Source organism: Urocitellus parryii, chromosome 1 (assembly GCF_045843805.1).
Source record: "Urocitellus parryii isolate mUroPar1 chromosome 1, mUroPar1.hap1, whole genome shotgun sequence".
Taxonomy (NCBI): Eukaryota; Metazoa; Chordata; class Mammalia; order Rodentia; family Sciuridae; genus Urocitellus; species Urocitellus parryii.
In genome coordinates this window covers 180,773,383-180,781,754 of record NC_135531.1, presented here as the reverse complement: position 1 = coordinate 180,781,754, position 8,372 = coordinate 180,773,383, and the positions used below count along the sequence as shown (strand labels likewise).

The 8,372-nt window shown below is 35.6% G+C and overlaps 1 pseudogene; it reads left to right on the top strand.

Annotated features, from left to right (window-relative positions):
• Nucleotides 1-844: 844 nt before the first annotated feature.
• LOC144250419 (guided entry of tail-anchored proteins factor 1 pseudogene) lies at nt 845-1,282 on the top strand (annotated as a pseudogene).
• Nucleotides 1,283-8,372: the final 7,090 nt, after the last annotated feature.

Genomic DNA, 8,372 nt, shown 5'->3' with positions numbered 1-8,372 from the left:
ATTGGAGAGTCTTTATTTAGCTACCTGGCGATTGCTCCCTGATGGACCCAAACTGCTTCTGCCAGGAACAGTACGGGGTGCAAGTTCTATGGGGTTTATAAGGGGAAAAACAACATCCTCGAAAATGTAGATGCAAGCAAGCAAGGAGGACACAGAAGCTAAAGTTAACAATCAGCCACCCAATGCATATAACCACATCCTTGTTCCAAACACATGCAGTACAAAAATAAACAACTTTTACAAGAAATAAGTTATATAACTAGGGTTACATTTTGGAACTTCCAAATGGAGTCACTTAGGCAAGGTTTTGTTTTGTTTTGTTTTGTTTTTAAGTTGTCAATGGACTTTATTTATATGGGGTGCTGAGAATTGAACCCAGTGTCTTACAAATGCTAGGTAAGCGCTGTACCACTTAGCCACAAATCCAGCCAAAGGCTAAATTCTTTTAAGTATAGTCAGGATAACTTAACATTATTTATCCTATTATCTAATCTTGTCTTATCTATTAATATCCTCCATTTTATAGGGTGCTTACTGGGCTGATCCATAATCTAAGTTGGGCTATAACAATTAAAGAAAGCATCAAAAATGTAATGTGTGTAGGAATAAATTTTACAAACCTCATTCAAGGAAGCAGGGCTAGTGGGACTCACTGCGCAGTTGCGGGTGCGCCTACTGATGAGGTCCCCTTGGAGCTTCTGATAGAGGTGCCTGGGCTGCAGGGAGTATCTGGGAAGAATGGAAGAACTTGACCAAGTCCCGCAGCTGGATGTGGCTGCTGGTCCTCTGCTTCCTGTTTGGATGCAATGTCCTTCTGATCCTCCTTCTGACCTTGTCCTCCTTCATGTCCAGAGTGCTGCAGAATGATGCAGAGCCAGAGCCGCAGATGAGGGCAGAGATCCAGGATATGAAGCAAGAGTTCTCCATGGTCAACAAGATGGATGAGTTTGCCAGATATGCCAGGCTGGAATGGAAGATCAACAAGATGGTGGACCAGCTCAAGACTTATGTGAAAGCACGGACTGCTCAACTAGCCAAGATAAAATGATTTTTAAGTGTTGCTTTCTGTACATTGCAAGCTACCTTGATGATGTCACTCATTTGGAAGTAGTATTCTGCCCCTGTAACTGTTGTGCTGAGGAAATGGATAACATCACTAGACCTCCTGGTAGCCTTCCCTGCTAGAACAGCAGGTGGTGTTGGAATTATTAGTTGGATTTTAGTCTGTAACAAGTTGTGGTGACCCCTTGTACTTTACCCTTTCAGTCGAAAAGAAAGATGAATACCACTGTGGGATTTTGTTGTTGTTGTTAAACTGGGGGTTGAACTCAATGGTTCTTTACCACCTAACCCCAGCCACATTCCTTTTTATTTTTAATTTTGAGACAGGTTCTTGGTAAGTTGCCCAGCCTGACCTCAAGCTTACCATCCTCATACCTCTTCCTCTTGAGTTTTTGAGTTACACTTGTGCCCCACCGCACCTATCCCAGCTATTATGACTTCTAAAATGATTCTCTTATTAGGTTAAAAGTCTGATTGCTGCTTAAAAAGACAAAACAAAAAACCCAAAATACATAGGGTAGTTTTGTATTGAATATGTTCTTGGGCTTTATGTGAGATTCTTGTAAGAATCCCAGTATTCTACAGTATTCTACAGTAACACCAGATTTGAAACAGGATGGGGGCCTACATGCCTTACTCCTGATTTGCTCTATTGGCACATTGTGGTCCTGTTGCCAACTGGAAAGTCAAAATTTTCTAAAAACTTGAATGCTTTTAAAAATATTTATATATTTTTTAGTTGTAGATGGTGCTGAGGATAGAACCCAGTGCCTCACTCATGCTAGGCAAGTGCTCTACCATTGAGATTCAACTGCAGCCCAAACTTAAGTACTTTTATATCTATTTTTAGAAAGTTTTATTACAACTACTAGAACTTGAACATTTGGTTTATTGTCTCATGTAGTAAAATTGAAAGAATAACACTAATTGACATTGTATGTTCTTTGTGTCTAAAGTCATTAGTTGGATGAACATTTCTATAGTGTATATCATCTACTTATTTGCTACTGTTAGTTTTTTATTACAGTGTTTTATAAATGTACTGATGAGACCATAATGCATTGTTTTGTGATTGAATTGTTTTGTATTGAAAGCATTTCAAATTAAGTATGTTTTATAAACATTTAATATTTCTGCTGAATAGATTGGAATGAATTTGAAAAACAAAATAGGGAATCTGATTAAGTTAATTTGAATTGATACTCATTTGACTTCTAACATGTAATCACATGACTCAACATTTTACTCTTCATTGTGTCAGAACACGTGTCTATGTTTTCATTCATATTTTCACTTTTACAATCTTATGAATACTTATATTTCCTGATATACATATTCAGTCTTTACCCCTAATCCTAACACAAACAAGGATTATATTAACCCTTATCTTACCTCTATATCTAAACCAAATTTTACTTAAATCCATATACCAAAATATGATTTTTTTTAAACTAGAATTGAACTCACTCGCACTTGAGGACAGAGCCACATCTCCAGACCTATTTTGTATTTTATTTAGAGACAGGATTCTTTAGCACCTTGCTGCTGCTGGGGCTGTCTTGAAACTCATAATCCTCCCATTTCAGCCTTCAGAGTGGCTGGAATTACAGGTGTTCACCACTGTGACTGGAAAGAATATGAATTTTAAAGTGTATTCTGACTTCTATTTTCAATTATCAATGTTAAATTTGCATTTGTATTATGCTACATCCTTTATGGGATATGTATCCTTGCATTCCCATCATTACAAAATGTGTAATTACATGGCTCACTTTTTAATTCTTCCTTGTATTACTACATGTATGTTTTGTACATAATTTCATAGGTGTATTGTTAGAAATATTCATATTTCATATTTTCAAATATTCATATTTCCACAAACACTTGCTAATTATAACCCTAACTCAAACCAAAATTTTATGTAAACACTTAACTTATCTCAATTACTAAACCAAATTTTATTAAAAGCATGTAAACTATGATAAAATTTTATGTGTATTTTAACTTATATGTTCAATTATCAATATTAAATTTGCATATATACTGGTATATATTGTTTATAGGATATATTCTTCATCCCCATGTTTACCAAATTTGTAATCACATGACTTACATTTTACTCATGCCTGTGTCACAACATGTGTGTTTATATATGTTATGAAACATAATTTCATAGTATATTCTTATGAATATTGATATTTCCAAATTCAAATATTCATTCTTTCACTAAAACCTTAGCACAATCCAAATTTTATATTGATCCTTATATTACTTCTATAAGAAAGGAAAATTTTACTTCAACCTTTATACACCAATAAGAATTTTAGAGTGTACTTTGACTTCTATTTTCAATTTTCAATAATAAATTTACATACATATCACTATATCATTTATAGGGTATCTATTTCTAACTCCATATTTACAAAATGTCTCATCACATTATTTACAAAACACTCTCCCTTGTGTCAGGACATGTATCTTTTATGTTTTTTTTTTACATATTTTTACATGTCAGTCATGTGAATACAGATATTTTCCAGCATATGTGTCCATTCTATACCCTAATCCTAACTCAAACCAAAATTTATATTGCCTTTACATTATCTCTATATCTAAGTCAGATTTGACTTGAATCAAAATACACCAATATAAATTTTAAATTGTATTTTGACTTCCATTTTTAATTATCAAATTTAAATCTGCATATATATTAATATATATCATTTATAGTATATATCCTCCAATCAACCTAGATACAGGAAGTGTAGTTATATGACTGATATTTTACACTTCTCTGTGTCACAACATGTATATTTATATATGTTTTGTACATATTTTCATGTACATTCTTAGGACTATTTTTATTTCCACATATACATGCTAATTTTTGTAATCCTAACATTAACTCAAAACCAAAATTTCACACTAAACCTAATCTTACCACTACATATTAACCAATTTTTATATAAATCCATGTACACCTATATCAATATTAAAGGGTATTTTTACTTCTAACTCAATTTTCAATATCTAATATACATATTTTATAACAATAAGTCCTTTATAATATATATCATTTCATTTCCCATATTTATAAAATATGTAAACACATGACTCATATTTTATTATTCCCTTTGACAGAACATGTATGTATCTGTTTTCATACAGAATTTCACATGTACTTTCTAATGAATATTCATATATCCTCATATATATGTTAATTCTTTAACCCTAACTTAAACAAACATTTTACATAAAAACTTACCTTGCCTCAGTACTTAAACAAAATTTTATTTAAAATCTTGTATACCAATATGAAATTTTATGTGTATTTCACATATGTAATCATAATATGTATCAATATTAAATTTGCATTTATATTACTACCCATATTTTATGAGATAGATTCTTGCATTGCCATATTTACAGAACTTTTAATCACTTGACTAACATTTGACTCTTCCTGTGTCACAACCTGCATGCTTATATATGTTATCATACATATCACAACACATACATTTTTATGAATATTGATATTTCCTGATACACATTATCATTTCTTAACCTTAACCCTAACCCAAAACAAATTTAAATATTAAGCCCTACCTTACCTCAATACCTAAACCATGTTTTATTTAAAAATATGTAAATCAATATGAATTTTTATGAGTCTCTTGATTTACATAAACATTACAATGTACCATTTATGGGTTATATGCTTGTGTCCCCATATGTAAATAATATTTAATCATCTGACTCAAATTATACTTTTTCCTGTCTTAAAACATGTATGTTTATACACACTTTAATGCATATTTCCACACATATATATGCTTAAAATATTGAGATTTCCCAATTATTGTTCTTTAACCCTAACCCAATTCCAAAGAAAATTAAATATTGAGCTTACCTTTATATCTAAGGAGAATTTTACATGAATTCATGTACCCCAATTATAAATTTAAAGTTTATGTTTGAATTTTATTTCAATTTTTAATGTAAGATATATATATATACACACACACACACACACACACACACACACACACATCCCCATATGTACAAAATATATGATCACATGACTCAAAATGTACTCTCCTTTGTGTTAGAAGAGATGTAATATCTTCACATATATTATTTTGAATATTTATATTTCCCAAGGTACATGTTCATTCTTTAATGCAAGCAGAATCCTAAGTAGAATGAAATATTAATCCTTACCTTACCTTTATAACTAAACCAAATTTCTCTTAAATCCATGTACAATGATATAAATTTTAAAGCTTATTTTAGCTTGTATTTTCAATTATCAATGTTAAATTTGCCTATACATTACATTAAACCATTTATAGAATATATGTTTGTTAGAGTCTGTAAACAAGTCAGGATGGCACCTGGCATTTTGCCAGAGGGAGTGGTTAATGTTAAGGTCTGTAAACAAGTCTGGATGGCACCTGGCAAAATGCCAGAGGGAGTGGTTTGTGAAGTAATGCCATTGAGCCATTAAGTGTGGAGATTCCTTATTGGTTGACTGCTGTATCTAGTTTATGCTAATTATGATAAGCTGTGTGGGACGTATAAGTACCCCTCCTGTCCTACAATAAATGGCTCCCTCTCCTGCTGTATCAATGTATGCAAGTTGTTCTTCACCCCCCCCCCGGGTTATTTTGCAGATGGTGGCCTGTTATGGGGAGCCCCCAGACACTCGGGGGTAAGTGACGAAAAAAAGCTGCCCGTCCATAGATAGGCTTGTCCTTAGGCAGATAGGGCGAGAGGAAAAATGGCCATTTTGAGAAAATGGAGAAGATTGATACAGTATGTTTGTGTCTTGTTTTGTCTCAGTGTATTGTATTGTCTTTGTGATGAAAATATGGAAGGGGTGTTAAGTAAATTGATAAGGGAAAGAGGCACCCCAGTGGAACCAAGAGCAGTTAGGGCATGTGTTGATAAGAGCCCAGGAACTCTAATCAGAAAGAAAAAGAAAGTTCAGAAGAAGAAGGATTATCAGGAAAAAAGTTGCAGCAAAAGGATATTACTGAATACTTTTTGATACCGGAGGGTGCATCAATCGGCACGGCGGCGGCTGCCAGGTGTGCAAGCCGGTCATGGCACAAGGACTTTCCAAGTGCTGGCAGCGGGCGGATGCCACTGCAAGAGCCCAAATCCAAACCTGTGCCCGGAAGCAGTTTGAGTCCGGGACACTCCCCAGGGCCATCCAGGGCTGCCACTACAGCCGGCAGAAGATGCCCCATCCCTAAAGTTTGATCATTTCCAAGGCCAGTAACTACAATGGTTCTCCCACACCTGGAAGCTAATGAGGAACGAGCGCCATTAAGGCCTATTTCAAATGTAAAAAAACCTTGAGATAATGTACTAAATTGTTCAGAAGGTTGTTTTCTTAGTGCCTGCTGGAATGCTACAGGATTTTCTTTAGCCAGCATTGCGGAGTTCCTGCCTTCATCCCAGAGCCGGTGAAAACGAAGGTGAAAGAATTTCCAGTGTTTCTGAGAACCTGATGAGACTTCGGCTGAGAACCGGACGAGACTTCGGATCAAGCTAGCTGCCTGCAGAACTTACCTGGACTGTGAGTTAATCTATTGAGACACTGCTTTACCTGGACTGAGACAACAAACTGTAATCTACAACAAATTGTAACTCGGTATCTTTGCTAACGGTGTCATTGCTGGTATAATTTTTCCAAGGGCTTCTTGCATGGAACCATCAATTGGCTTGGTATTGTAGCATTTTGTATCCTCCCTTTCTGTTTGTAGCAGGTTATTTATGGTGTTTCTGTAAAAACCACTATGGTCGTTATTTAAATTAAACAAAAGGAGGAAATATTAGAGTCTGTAAACAAGTCAAAATAACACCTGGCATTTTGCCAGGGGAATGTTAGAGTTCTTAAACAAGTCTGGATGGTGCCTGGCAGAATGCCAGAGGGAGTGGTTTAAGAAGTAACAAAAGCAAGCCATTAAGTGTGGAAATTCCTTATTGGTTGACTGCTGTATCTAGTTTATGTTAATTAGATAAGCTGTGTGGAATGTATAAATACCACTCCTGTCCTACAATAAATGGCTTCCACTCCTGCTGTATCAACGTACACAAGTAATTTGTCACCCCCCCCCCAGGGTTATTTTGCTGCAGCCAGACTGCGGCAGGAAATTAAAAATAAAATAATGTATAATGAACATAGACATATTTTAGAGACACTTCAGAGTAGTAGGCTTTTAAGTAATAGACTTTCACTATTTTAAGTGTGTTTTATTGGGACTTTAGAAGTAAGAAAGTTTATCAGTAATCATAGGTATGCTTTAAAGTTAAAGGTTAATGAAATAATTATGGGTATGCTTTAAAGTTAGAAGTGAATAATAGGTCTGGAGATATGCAGTCTAGTTGCATAACCTAGCACCTAGTGATCGAGGTAAAAACATAAAAGCCTAATCATGATTGGCTAAGGTTACAGAAAAATACTTTAAACAATGTACTCAATATCTTAGGTAATCAATATATGTCAGAAAAGATTGTAACTCTTGAAAAGGCTTTGAGGCTATCCATTAATGACCCGAAAAAACACCTGTAAAAAAGGTATAAAAATAAAGGCCCCTCCGGGGGCAGCAGATCTTTCTGGAGGCTGCTAGTAGCTTGCAACCCGTTGTCCTATCTCTTCTTCTTTCGCTGACGCCACTCCTCCTTCAGGACTTCCGGATTTCTGCTAGGGCTGTATCCCGGCAGGCGTGTGTGTTAGGAGTGGGAGTGCCTCCGGATTCCTTGCCAGGGAGTTCACTGTGGCTGTACGTACAGTGGCTCCTGACTTTCTGATGTTGGGTTAGCACTCTGCTGCCTGGCTGGATTTGCTCATCTGCTCCTAGAGTCTCTGCGTAGTCTTCAGGTTCTTCTGTCTAGCATCATATCATCTGCAAACAGGGATAGTGTGACTCTTCCTTTCCTCTTTGCATGTCTTTCATTTATCTCTCTTGCCTGATTGCTCTGAGTGCAACCTCTAGTAATGTACTCGTGTAAAAGTGGTGCGAGTGGACACCCTTGTCTTGCTCCTGATCTTGGGGGAAGTTCTTCAGTTCTTCTCTGTTTGTGTGATGTTGGCTGTGGGGCTGTCTCTTGCCTGTTGTTCAGGGACTTTGTCATGGAGGGGAGTTAAATTCCTGGGTCTCTTGAGATGACCACATAAACCTCACCTTGGTTCCATTTATGTGCTTTATTAAATGTGTTGGTTTGCAGATGTTCAACCGTCCTTGTGTACTTAAAATGAAACCAAATTGATCATGTTGTTTGACCTTTTTAATGTGCCATTA